The sequence below is a fragment of the Pollicipes pollicipes genome, unplaced genomic scaffold (assembly GCF_011947565.3).
Source record: "Pollicipes pollicipes isolate AB1234 unplaced genomic scaffold, Ppol_2.1 Scaffold_5724;HRSCAF=6776_pilon_pilon_pilon, whole genome shotgun sequence".
NCBI classification, from domain to species: domain Eukaryota; kingdom Metazoa; phylum Arthropoda; class Thecostraca; order Pollicipedomorpha; family Pollicipedidae; genus Pollicipes; species Pollicipes pollicipes.
In genome coordinates this window covers 37,937,567-37,952,476 of record NW_023596746.1, presented here as the reverse complement: position 1 = coordinate 37,952,476, position 14,910 = coordinate 37,937,567, and positions in this window count along the sequence as shown.

Genomic DNA, 14,910 nt, shown 5'->3' with positions numbered 1-14,910 from the left:
CAAACCCAATATTAAGTCCTCCACATGTCGTTTTCATTACCAGATATTTCCAAACTGCATCATCTCTCATGGTGATGATGTTGCACGCACTGGCCGCCAAGTGTAGCCCTATCGCCATATGCCCATTGCATAACGTCTATTCCTACCCATAAACTTCAGGCTTGGCCACACACCGAAATGATGCGTGCTTCTCGTGAATGAGAATCACAGTGCTACTATGCATCTTTTTATGCACAATGGTAAAAATATGGATATTTTAAGGCATTGGTGCGCGTTAAGGCCTTTCCAAAAACGACCCACGCACCCTATTTAGAACATTTTGATAACTTCTTATGTCGATTATACGTGTAATAGCATCCACGCGCGCGCGTTTTGACCGGAAAAAAGTTTTCTTACGACAAAACAGGTTGTTTTTGCCCCATCCTAATACCGGCCTCTCGCTGAAAATGCCGATAGCAGTCACAATGGATCAGTCGTGTTCAAGGCTGAGCCAGCCCCATTTCTGTAAATGGCACGTTAATAATCACAGACCATCGATAACTTATCGGAACATCCAAACTGATCAGCCATGCGCATTATGTTGGGTTGAAAAATGCATTAGCTGCATGTCAGTCACGGACATTGTATTCACGGTGTCCAAGCCAGGCAGTGTGTGGTCCCAGCCTCGAGGACTCAAAGGGAGTGCCCCATTTTTTTGTACTTTTCACCCGTGGCTACATCAGGCGGGTACGATTTCATCAGTAATGGCAGGTTTCTTGAAATCCTTCTGAATAGTACAGAATGTCTATCTGAAGTTACCCACCGTGCGGGAGAAATTTTATCGGACTCCCTGCCCACTACTATGGGAGCAATACATCCAATTTGCCTGGCTTTTTTCAATGTGCGTGTTCTGTAAAGAAACGTACACTATGGCTTTGATGTCTTCCCTAGTTACAGTGGTTCCTAGCCTAATTATGGCGTTTGCCACAGTGGCTCTTTGCACTTTGGCTTTGGGAATGGAAGTATCACATGACCCATGTGGCCATAGCTATGCAGGACATCTGTGCATGCGACGCACCGGTAAAAACTTTGACCAACGAACTTATCGGTAACAGGACCTTGCCCGCTAGGCCAATCACAAACGATATTTTATTCACTCCAGTGGAGTTGCGCACGGTAGGAGTCATGCCGACGATGCTCGCGACTGCAGGGAAGAAGCGTAGTGCTGTTACAAAGCGTTGACAGCTTAGCTAGTCTAGGGGCTGCATCGCTGCCGGGGAGCGCCCTCCCCCTGGCGAACATCACCACGACCCAGTGGCTAATCACAGAACAGTTAAACCTCGTTCGTTTGCGTTGCAGATGGCTGCGTAAACAGCTGACTGTTGGGTAAGAAAAGGACACAGCGCGGTGCACACAAATATGATAATGGTGGTTATCAATCCCGCTTTTTTAATCTGCCCTAAAAACGCGCATATCGATAAGGTGTGAATACCCTGCCATAGTTACTGCCTTGAACAGTCTGCATCCAGATAGCTGAAAGCATTGCAAGTCTTACGTTCATAAGGCCAAACATCAAGTATTCTGACTTGGATGTCTTTTAGATTATATTCCTCAGCGCAGTCCAGTTCCTGCCTGAGCTTTCCCGGCTCCGTTCCCGATAAAATGGATGCATCAAAACTTGCAGTCCCTGCAGCATGCTCGCCACCTGACAAAGAATAGTCCGCATATTCATACACGCTTACATCCAATCGCTGTCTAACCCTGCACTCTCACAACGCCGCACCATCACAAGCACACTCTGAAGAGATCAGCTATGAACCGTCCAGCAGCTGCATCCCAGTTGCCAATCCAGGACAGCCACACATCCTACAGCCAATCCAGGACAGCTACACATTCCGCAGCCGATTCAGGGCAGCCACACATCCCACAGCCAATCCAGGGCAGCCACGCATCCCCGTGGGTTAATACTCACGGTCTGAGGCAACGTGGACGGCCGCGGTATTGCCCCAGTTCCTACCACTCTTACCCTTTGCATAACACTGGAATGGCCTTTTAAGACAGACAGACCGGTCATGCCGCCAACCAAAGGTTGAATAGGCATCAGTTTCTTTGGCTACCAACTATTGCGTTCCTCTGTCGTTCTCAGTTGCCGTGCAGAATAGCCAAATCCTCTGCAGTCGAGCTCTCCCGCTTTGCTGTATTTTCTACTGCATTTTTATCTGTACCGAACTTTGCTGATACTCTGAAGTGGTAGGTTATTCTAACTGACGCAACCTGTCTTGAGCATCACAGATAACATATCGGTGAGTGAAACGTGGTACGCAGCCCCGTCCAACGCAACATAACGCAAACAACCAATGTTTTCAGGTATCCTTTCGAGTTGTTGATGGTTGCTCACCCATTACTTACATTATTGGACAAGTTGTCCTTAATAAACTGATCGGTTTGAGCTAATGTCAGCATTGCCCCAGTGCCAAGGTCATTTGTCAAACGCCTTCAGAAAGTGTATCGTCAAATGTCTAGAGCAAAACGATCTGCAAACACCGATTCACTTAATCGTTACCGTTGTGTAAAAAGTGACTAAGGACGGCAATGAGCACACCAGTGCCACATTATGCAAAGCAAAAGTAGTGAAGTGACCGGCGCTCTACCCACCCTACCACAGACAATCTGCTGTAAATTACTCAGAGTACAATTTGAGTCACTGTTCTGCATCACCCCATCCTTTCCCTAGATTATAAGCTTTCCCCGGATCCGCCTAGAGGTGCACCAGATACGGCGCTGGCTGATTGGCCTAATGGAGCAGTTTTGAATGTGAACATTCTTTTTATCCCCCACCCCATCCGTATATATTGGATTCGTACAAATTACCCGCCTTCTGGCATGTATAACACAATGGGGTAGCTTATTAAGATTAAACAGATAGGCGCTCCATCACAGCGGGGCATTGTACAGGAGTTTAATGCGTGCGCCTTCACCGGGAAGATTTTTAAGTAGCGATGTCCATTCACAAACACCTATATTTAAAAAATTGTATCGGTACTCGTATTTCGGTCTCTATCCTATTTTTAAAGAAACCCCGGTCTCAGGAGAATATTTGCCGGCTCCGGATAGCGCTCGATCTCCTTAGTGGCAGTATGCGGTGTTAACCGCTTTCAGCACAGGTGCGTGGTCAAACTGGAATTATCTTAAGAATTAATGTGCGAAAAGGCTGTGCGCTATGGACAACGGTAGTGCTTAAACTGAGTGATGCATGGATTTCCTCATGGGGCAAGATTTTTAATATTCGTCGTAGCTCTTCTTACGACCCCAGGGGTGTCGCCTACCTCAATAATACAAAGACCAGGCACGGGAAACTCGGGTCGTTGCTATGACAACCAGATAGGTCATACAACGATCAACCAACGGGAAGTCACGTAATATGTCGTGGGGTTTGTAACCAAATTTGGAGGTCAGCCCCCATTTCAGTTTAGTTAGGCAGCATCAGTCGCATGCTCACTCAAGGGAAAAGTACTCAAGCACTTAAGGGGACATTCAGGCAAGCCACACCAACGAACAAAGTTCGGGATTACTTAAAATTTCCACGGACAAGCACATGTACACGCTCCTTTCTTTGACTGAACACTCATTTGCCTGCATCTAAGCAAAAAATGACAATGAGGTAAGAGGCTCTAGCATCCCATCCCTTTGCACTTTGGACAGGCTCTTGCAAACCGTTAAGCCATGGGGCACCTTCTGAGCCATCCAACGACAAGTCATCCATCATAAACGTGCGAGGAGGGAGGGCCAAGTTGCGAGTAACTTTACTATCGCATGAAAAACAACATTATTTGTTATTATTAAGCACGTACCTTTAGCTCGAGTGGAACTAGGCCGGTACCAGGACGACGCTTGGTGCAAGCAAGATCCAGACCAAGAGTCTGTTGACCTCCTCACTTATTGAATACACGTTGAGTCGAAGAAAGTTTACAAAACCTACAACAAGCTAACACTCTCAACCACAGCGCTAGCTGGGTCAGTACGTGGTCGCAGCAGCACCACTACGAGAACCACGCCCCAGCCGCAGAGAAAAGTACTACGCCTTCATCGACGAAAGTAGATTCATCACATACGTGATAAGAACCAGAGGAAAGTCACTGGCAGAGGAACGGGTTATTCCACACAGCGTACTGTTGTCATGGTGCCAACGTTTCATTCATAGCGACCGCTGGCAACCACTGCCCGGAAGGTTTGCAAGATTCTGAAACAGTGCACGGCTTAGTCGTCATTATGAATTTCGCTGATTGCGTACAGAGCGTGGACGCGATCCCAGGGCCATCCGTCGTTGGTCAGGGCGTAAACGCGATTATGGGGAAGATTTAAAAGAAAACTCCGCTCGCCAACGCACCTTTGGAGGCACTCAGCACTTTCAAGGTCCCCACCAAACAGCATCTGGTGGTTAGTCAGCACCGTTCGATGGGATGGTGATCTGATAGAACCGAACGACGAGGGCAGGACTGAGCCTGAGCACCACCGTTCAAACTCCTCTTCGTCTCTCACACGGCCTTGCGTCGATCTGCACTGCCCCGGACGTGACGCTGGCCGGGCCCATCGGCAACCCTCCCGTCAGCATAACAGTCGTCGTGGACAGCCAGCAGGTAATACGCGCGCTATGGAAAGACGTGAAACCACCTTGCGTAATCCACCAGCGGGCGTCGGTGATGCCATGGCCGGGCGACCGGTAGCGATCCTGAGCAAAGCTGACGTTCCGTATTAACCCTTATATGACGAGCGGTACGTTGTGAAAACGACAGGCCTATAGCCCGTCCATGGCCACGTCAAAGTGGGCCAAGTAATGGCGCAGCCGTCTTTGACAAAGGCAGATTTGAACGCGTCATTGGTATGTGGTCGCTATCCGAGTACCAGACTACGCAGTGTAAGCATAGATCATGCATAGATCAAGATCACGGACACCGACCGACGTCTGGCTGGTGCCCCAGCGCTGCAGTGCGGACCCCGACGGCTGACCTGCCCCGGGGCAGTTCGGTATGACATCGCCGCCCCGGCCGGCCAGCAGCTCCTCGCCAGCCAGTCGGCGTCCTTTGTCATTGAGTGCTGGCGTGCGTGCGCCCAGCGGCCGCCGACACGCAACCGCCGGCCTCCTGCAGGCATTGCCGTAATCGGCTACCACGCGGACCGGCTGGCAGCGGTGGACGCAGCGCCGACGAACCGAGTCCGGCTGCGGCCCGGCAGCTCTGTCCTTGGCATTTCAAGGTATCGATCTATTGCTTGTTGCTACTGGGTTCATTGAATGGTCAAATGGGGTGGGTTTCCGCCGTCTCTCGCTTAATGGACGGGTGGGATTCCTCTCCTGAGAGAAAATTCTAGCCGGTTTGTGATTTTCCCAAGTAAATACCCAGACATTTGGAAGGCGCACAAGAAAGCTGAAGATTCATTCTGGACAGCAGTGCCGTGCAATCTCATTTCACTCATTTCACTCCTTGAATTCCGTACTGTCTGGACGCAGGTGATGCGTGCAGCATAGTACGGAAATGGTGTTGATAAGCGATGTTAACAGCTTTGGGCACGACGTCAATCATAATTGCCATCCAGGTTGAGATTTGATAGCTTAACCATCATCGATAACCAACATTCAGCAAATTAGCGCAAACACGATTCACATCAAAACAGAGCATTCTGGGATTAAGAAGAAGTAAGGCGTTTAGGGCCAAACTCTAGGATCGTTCTAGCACTAAAGGCTCTGTTCTGTCTTTATATCCAGCCTTGGTTCTTCTGCACGTCTGCTTATAATCCTCTCAGCATAGGTTCATGACGTTTCAGGTGGATATGCCGTCAGCGTTTGGCGTAATCCAGTATGCCAGGCAAAAACTAGGCTTATAGGCAAGGTTGGTGGCTCATGCCACTTTCGTAAAATTGCCGCTGATACGCGACCTACCTGAAAATTTTAGGCACACTTGAAATACCACTGAACGAGTTTGCGAGTGTTCCCCTTTGGCAACACCGATACGCCATTTACCTATTCTATGTCTTATTTTTTACGTATGGTACGAAACGTTAGAGTAGCACTGAGGGTTTCAAGAAAGGCCCGACTAACCCGAGTGAAGATTCAACATAGCTGAGCCAGTAGCCAAATCAGTATTGTTCATTGTGCTTTCACCTTACAGGACATTATATTACGTGCAGTAATTTCCCATCGTCAACCATGTAGCACTCCATCGTTTCAAATGCCCGATTTATTTAAAAGGGTCTTCATGTGGGTGCCGACACGTTCGAGGATGTGCCGGCAACCACTGCAGCTAACAGCAACGACCAGACGATGGGAGAACAACAACGATGAGCTTGCGGGAGGTATTTCTGGGCAGCTCTGGTCACCGGGCGCGCTCGCTGGGTGAGGAAAAAGAGTGCAGCGTCATGCGTCTAAGTGCCAAACAGTGCGTGCAATGCGTTTGACTAACTGCCACGATTCGGCGCCTGTGTGAACAAGCATATTGTGACAAACAGCGAAGTTCGTTCCTCCCTCACTACCAATGCTTTGAAGAAGAGGTACGTCCCACTATTGAGTGCCGCTCATGTTGAGCCACGAAATACATATATGGGCATTTTCTCCTTTTTTGTTGAATCCAAACGGCTCGCAGAGATAGCTATTTGAGACCCCCACTTCGCCTGCTTCGTCAGAAAATTCCCCTGTAGCCGTCCGGCGAAACCTTTTCCACCTTATCAAACGCGTGGACACGGTCACGCCGTATAATGGTGGAGACCCTTTCACCTCCCTAGCAAACTGGCATCTACATGCTGGGGTGAGGAGCGTGGGCCACTCGGATTCGAATCTATATGCTGAGGTGGGGAGTATGGACCACTCGGGTTCGAATCTACTTGCTGTGGTGGGGGAGTAAGGACCACTCGGATTCGAATCTACATGCTGGGGTGGGGAATATGGACCACTCGGATTCGAATCTACATGCTGAGGTGGGGAACATGGACCACTCAGAATCGAATCTACTGTGGGGGAGTATGGAACACTCAGATTCGAATCTACATGCTGGGGTAGGGAGTATGGACCATTCGGATTCGAATCTGAGTATTGGCATCAATACATACATGTGGCTAATGTGCACCCCAATGATCGGCCACCGAATCGCAAGCTTGTAACGACTGGGAATCACATGATGGATGCCTGATGGGTTAGTGCAATTAGTTTTGTTCAATGAGACGAAAGATTTATGAACACTATTCAGCATTTCATTCAACATTTGATGTAAAATGGCAATTCAAAGCGTTCTGGATATTCGTCGGACAAACGAGGTCATAATGGTGGTTATAGAAGGTGCCTACAAACATATAGTCAAGTTCCAAATAACGACCACAATTTTAGTCAGATAAGGTAATGATGGTAGTTTTAGAAAGCTGTCTGACAAGCCGGTAATATATGGAACGACCACTTTATTCTTCAAACACCTAAGCAACACTAAGTAAGGTAACACTTCGTTTATACAACATATTTAGGTATACAGCTTGTTTCGGAAAAGTGCGTACCTTTGTCCGAGATAGAAAACAGGACAAGTCGCCGACTTTGAAGGAGGGGTAAGTGAATGTCCCATGTACCAATGAATCCCTAACGCAGGCACTTTCCCTAAAGTCTACTTTCTGCTGGAACGTGCTACTGGGAAATATAGTTCGGGAACTATGTACTGCAGAAGGCGTTTCATCTGCTTTACACACCAATAAGTGGTGATGTTGATCCATGAACATACAACCAGGCTGCACATGCATGCTGATCCATATGCATGTAGTCATGCGATCTGTTCGCAGTCAGTGATATATGGACGTTCCGTTCAGAAAAGTGGCCACCGGCGACGAACGATATCTTGCCTTATACGAGGAATATCGGAAAGGCGGACATCGATTTTGTGACTTACTTTTTACGGGGATAAACATGGTTTTATACCATTTTCACCTTGCTTTTAGCAGGTTGTAGTCAGAAGTCCCAAATGTATTTCTGCCTAAAAGGCTGCAACATAAAAGCATATCTCAGAAATCGGTCGGCGAGGTTCAGGCACTTAAAAGTTCTGAAGGACTATTGGCTTTTGATTATGTTCGAAACTGTGACCAGTCAGTGCCCAGGTCGTGTTTTAGCATCCAAACTGTGCAGGCAGATGCCTCCCCAATTACCCAAAATGCTCACCCGCTCGGGAAATTTCGTCTTCCAAAGAGAGCATGTTTGAAACGGGCGATTAATTTTTGGAAGCTTGATGGTCTCATCTGCCGAATGGTATAAATGAGTCGAATAGGTAATGTTGTCCACCAGTAAGAACAGCGGTAGGTATGTATTACATAGCAATAATATGCAACATAAGCATCAATATAGCAACCAGGACATTAATATGCTTGCAAAAAGACATTATTTGTTTATCTGTTTATTTACAACATAAACATTCCACAGACAAAGCTCAATTACAGAAGCAGTCGAACTTTGAGAACAATGAATATAGATACACACGAACAAAAAACCTAACCCAACGCACGCAGACGCACCTACACACTACACACAGTCGCGCATCAAGTCATCAAGAGAATGTTCCGCGTATGCCGGCGAACCTAGACAAATCAGATCGGAATGATTTTGTTGGATGAAAAAAGTTAGTCGAGGGAGAATGCCGCAAAAATTGATTGCAGGCAGCGGGTAGTCTTACGACAAAACCATTTTTAACAGGCCGAAAATATATTTGTGTTGCTTTACAGTGTTGACCCTTGCAAATGGCACGTGGAAAAGGCCGATATGCCGAGAACGCCGGACGGATGTAGCCAGACTGCACAGTGATGTCAGGTGAGCGCAGTCAAGGCTGTGATGATAAACGTTGTACAGAAATAATATGCCAGACTGAGAAAAGCGTGCCTTGATAGATGCTGTTTTGAAGAAAGCGAGAAGATGCTCACAATCCAGGGGAGGGCACCGGGACTGGATACTCGAACCCAACCACATGAGAAAGCGGTGCTGTAGTCTTTCGAACCGGGCGAGATGGGCAAACGGCAGCACCGCTGCAAACAACGCTACCGTGCTCTATCAATGATCTCACATGAGATTGAAGGCACGAAGCAAAGCCTTGTGATTGAACAGCGCTTGACAGGGACACGACGGCATTTGCACACTTCGCGCGGGATGGCCCAGCATTCTGTTTGCTTTTGAGACAGCTGAATCTATGTGGTTGGCAAAGGTGAGTTTGGTGTCCAGAAAGACGAGAAGATTGCGAATCTGCTGGCAGCTATCCAAGCGGTGACCGTCTAGTGCGTGTGAGAAGTGAACAGGTGACGTGCGGAGTGTAAATGAGATGGTTTAGCTGGGTTTTAATTTCATTCCCCAGTTTTTGGACCATTCACAGAGGCGATCCACTCCGCCTGAAGTGTAAGGCAATCTGCTACGTTGTTGATTCGGTGATAAATTTTCACATCATCGGCGTACATAAGCCACTCACTCTCGATTTGGTCAGGAACATCAGCCAGAGAGCAGGCGAACAGTAACGGTCCCGGGATGATGCCTTCCGGGACACCAGATCCCACCGGAATCCAGTCAGACTGCTTGCCATTCAGTACTACGCGTCGTGAACGATTGTTCAGGTGCGACTCCAGCCAGCTGTACGCACGACAAGTGATGCGAAAAGAACAGCAAAGCTTGTGTAGCGGAAGGTGATTCACGCTGGTGAATACTGAACAGTGTTCGGTGTAAATTGCATCTATTTGTTTGCCTTTTGAGATAGATATCCAGCAGTGCTCAAGAAAACATGAAAGGTTTGTGATGCAAGAGCGCTTTGAAAGGAATTCGCGCTGTGGTGAGGGAAGGACGGGCAGACAATCCTGTAATAGGCTTTCCCTCACAGTTCTCTCCAATATTTTTGAGCAGATAGGACGCGAAGACATAGGCCTGTAGTTTTCAGGCAGCTTTTTAGACCCCTTATTGTGCACCGGTATCACATTCGCTTGCTTCCTCATCGCGGGGAAGACGCCAGAGTTCAGAAGAGCTTTCATGTCTCTTCTGTTCTTCTGTTCTCTTCTTTCTTTTATCTTCTATCTTTTTTCTTTTCCTTTTTTCTATTCTTCTAGTATTACTACAGGAACAGTGTGTGTGTGTGTGTGTGTGTGTGTGTGTGTGTGTGTGTGTGTGTGTGTGTGTGTGTGTGTGTGTGTGTGTGTGTGTGTGTGTGTGTGTGTGTGTGTGTGTGTGTGTGTGTGTGTGTGTGTGTGTGTGTGTGTGTGTGTGTATGTGTGTGTGTGTGTGGTGTATGTGTATGTGTGTGTGTGTGTGTGTGTGTGTGTGTGTGTGTGTGTGTGTGTGCGTGTGCGTGTGTGTGTGTGTGTGCGTGTGTGTGTGTGTGTTCGTTGCCTCACCTGCAGGCCAAACGGTCAGGAGTTTTTGCACGAAATTTGCACACGACCGAGATCTGTCGGCTGCGTTTGACAGAGTCGCATCAAAGTTTTGCATGTCGCGAAAATGAGCGTGTGCCGAGCGAAAAAAGAACGCGAAAATCCCATAGGCTTAACACGGGCGACGCCAATTTCGCGATTCCGGTCGACGGCCCGACACGCCTCGTTTCCCGGAGCCGTCTCTCGGTAGCCAACGGTCGCAGCGACATGCAACTGGCACGGCGCGATAGAGTACGCAATGGGCCATCGCAATCGGGCGAGTGTTTGGCGCCACATCACACGTGGCACGTGCGCACGTGTTGACAAGATGAAATCGGCCGTTTCTGGCGGTTTTTTACGTTTACCGTTATAGTTGGGCGCGTAAAGCACCTAGAGGCCTGAATGTTGTTTACCAACATTCACAATTGAAGCGGCTTCACTTTCAGTGAACATCGCGAGTTTGTGTAATGTACCGTTGCTCTGCAAATTGCGACGCAATTTGCCACGGGCCGAGTTTTAAAAACCGGCGCCGAATACAAGCAGCTACCGTCAAAAAGATGCGTGATCTAGCGTTGAGAACTACATGAGCGTGTCGGCAGATTCGCCCCGTCCCTGATGCACCCCTTTGTTGATTACATTTTTAAAAAGGTCGCTCGCAAATGAGCCTAGACCACGGGATTGCATGACGGCTTTTTCGCCGCGACGGCGGCAAGTTGCTGCCCGAGCTCTCGGTGTACATCCTAAGCGTTAAGGGTTAAAATGGCTGTTGGCGTGACGGGTTTTCGACTTGTTCATTTAGCCAGCCTTCATATTAAAGGTGATGTTCCACATTTGTATGGCGTTTTAAACTGAAATAGCCATCTTGACGACCTTTTGATACAGTTCACGGTCATGTCATTTTCAAGACCCAAAACGATTTTGGTTCCTGAGTTACAGGACCAAAAAGTGTCAAAATCCTTATAGTTCCCCTATTTCAAAATCGCCTTTTGATTAATGACGCCATAGAAACGTCATTATTTACCCGCTATATGATTGGTTGTTGTTTGTTTATGTTTCGTTTATGATAAAAACCGTACGGTGACTGATTCATTCGCAAAGGCGATGATGCTGCACATGTGTTACAATATGCGAAAGATGATTAGCTGTTATTAAGATTGTACTGCTGAATGCGTATCGCGACTATAAGCGTGAGCAATTTCGAGTAGTGCGGCATTTGTCGACGGGGCATTTTACCCCACTCCCAGGCAGTGTCCTGTTTACATCGGTGGGGGTGCGGAACATGGGGTGATGTGTGTGCGGTGATCGCAGGACCAAAGAAAATGATTTGACTGTGTTCGCGTAAGTACCTCGCTCCCAATCTGTTAAAAACACTTCACGCCGAATATGTCTGGCGTATTACTGACATCTCAGCAATAAGTTCAGGGTATGCACGTCTCAATATGGCATGCAAGCATCGAGTATGGTGTGCGGTCACTTTACATTGTTGTCACAGTTTAAGGAATGAGTATGCAATCACGGGCGTGTTCGGTCAAGGGAAAATTATTCAACGAATAATAATCTCTTCGATAATCATCCATGGATATTTTCCATCTACACCCGACCGGTCCGGAAATTATCCCCCAGATTAGTCTCCCATACGCCATGCACAGCCAACGGTCATAGCTATGCATGGCGAAAACAGATTCCCCGTCTTGACCATGCCCTGAAAATTATCCGGCATTCTCCGTCGCTGCGGAAAATTATCGGACAGTTTTCCGTGACGGCATTGCCGAACGGCATTCCGAAAAATTTCCCATATTCCGGATAAGCAAATGCCTTCAAACCTGCCGGCAAAAATGCCTTCGAAAATAAAACAGTCTTTAAAAAGCAGATGCACGCGGCAGCTGAAAAGCGGGTGCAAGTGCTAGGAGCTGGGCTTATGGTTGCCACCAATTTCAGAAATGGTGTTGTTTATGTACTTTACTGCTACAAAAATATGCAAAATATTAATTTGAGAGTAAGTGACTAGGGCTAAGTGTGGCATGTTGGTGGAGGACATTGCATGGCACATTGGCAAGTAGCTTTTTATAACATTTTTGAGTAAGTTCAAATACTTTTACTTGTTTCCATCACTAGGTTATGAGCACCACATGACTAATGTAGTTGGGGCGCCCTAAAGCCCAAATCATCATCATCGTCATCGTTCTTGTTTTCATCTTCTACCTATCTCACTACCATCGTGGAGCTACACCTTGGCTATTTGATGTAGCTACTTCATAAACAGATGACTTGCATAAGCTTGCATAAACTTGCATGAACAGTGTGAATTTTGTCAGTCAGGCCAGGGTCAGGGATATCACTCAATAATTATTCCATTGTTCCAGATTACAAGAATCATCAGTGTGCTCAACTTATCACTGAACTCTATGTGCTGTAATAAGATTTGCACTTGGCTGAGCTCCGAGCTGCTCCGAGATTTGGTGACAGCTATGTACCATGCTCACAGCTTGCAAAGTTCATGGGTGCATGGCCTCAGCTTGTATTACTCATTTTTGGGATGACGAACATTTCAAAATGTGTCAGACATTTTTGGCAACCCAGACGTACTCCTGATGAATCGCCACTTAGCACAATGATTAACGCACACGCTGTGGGCAGATATTTTCAACTTGCACTACTCATTTGAAGTAGAAGATGTCCATTGTATTGTATAGTAATCCAATTTCCCATTTATTGTGATCCTTCAAGATTCACAGCTCAACAAAGCCACCAACAGAAATGGCTTCATGCATGTGGTGTTGTCAAGCTCGGGCACTAAGTGTGCCAGGCACATTTTCCATCAGATGCCTTTTCCAGCCTGGCAGCCAAAAGGAATAGGTTTAGGGCTAATGCTGTGCCCTCTCTGCAGGTTTGTGAATGCCTAGGTTTTCTTCAGTTCTTTTTGTCAGACACTTGATGTTTAGCCTTGGCATTCAGGCTTGAACTTACTCACCATTAGAACACACGTGGCGTTTTTTTATCACCTTTTGTCTCATTCATCTCCATGTCCGCTTTCAGTCATTATTCATTTATGCATTTCAGTGTGCTGCAGTCATTTCTTACGTCAACATTTATATGATGTAAGTAAAACATTGCTTTGTGTTGTACTTGGCGCACATGTCACAGTGCTGCCCTATAACCTGTACATTGTGTGACAGCTTTGTTCATTGTTTATCTTCCTGATACTGATCGTTGATGTCCTGAATTGTTTTCACCACAGGGAAGGTGTTCCAGGCACCCCAGTGCTTCCTGTGTCGACACCATCTTGAAGACCAGCATCTGGGTCAGAGTGACTTCTTTTTGGGTTAGATTTTGAAAGTTAGTTTACTTTTTGAACAAGAAGATTAAACTTTGTTTTACAAAAATGATACTACAAACTGCAATAAGTGATGGCACAAAGATGATTAAATTTGCGGTAACGATTGATAACATTGTCTTATACTGACCATATCATGCCAAACACAAGGAACCTGACGCGACGCGCTAGTGCCACCCGTCGTCCAGTTTGCCATGTCGTGTCTGTGCGAGGAGGCGCCGATGACCGTATCGCTGAAGAAGTACAACCTCTACCGCACGCCCGAGGGCACCCTGTACGACACCAGCGTCAAGGACAGGTGCGTCTGTCAGCGACGAGAGCGGTGCGAGCGGCGCCTCTTCCACTGCCTATGATACAATGGGGTCGCCGGTGGGCTCCTCAGGCGTTGGCACCCGATGATGTTGACATTGCATCTCTTCATAATGGTCCCTTTGACCTCGCATATCACGACACATCCGAGCGTGCCCCGGTTGGGCGAATGGACCACAGCGTGCGCACGTGAAGTTGCCCTGATGTCAGACCCCGAACTCCCATCCCCTGTATCCGGGCGTCCGTCGCACGAGCGCAGCTGGTGCGCCTCAGTCGGACGGTGTCGCGCGCTTCAGTCTGACGCTGGCGCGCGCCTCAGTCTGACAGCGGCGGTGCGCCTCATTCTGACACTGGCGTCTCCGCTCTAGCGCCAAGGAGGTGCAGTCAGCCAACATCAAACGAGACAGCAAGCTGTACTCGTACAAGGAGCAGATGGAGGAGCGTGCTCTGCGGCTGGAGCTGGAGGCCACGCGGCGCCGGGAGGGACGCGCCGTGCCCGAACAGCTGGCCGCCAAGCAGGAGGCCGTGGCCCAGTAGCTGGAGAGAGAGAGAGAGAGAGAGAGAGAGAGAGAGAGAGAGAGAGAGAGAGGAGAGAGAGAGAGAGAGCGAGAGATAGAGAGAGAAGAGAGAGAGCGGAGAGAAGAGAGAGAAAAGGAGAGAGAGAGGAGAGATTATAGACAATAGAGAGAGAGAGAGAGAAGAAGAGAGAGAAGAGAGAGAGGAGGAGAGATAGAGATAGAGAGAAGAGAGAGAGAGAGAGGAGAGAGAGAGAGAGAGAGAGAGAGAAAGAGAGAGAGAGGAGGAGAGAGAGGAGAGAGAGAGAGAGAGAGAGAGAGAAGAGAGAGAGAGCTAGAGAGAGAGAAGATAGAGATAGAGAGAGAGAGAGAGAGAGA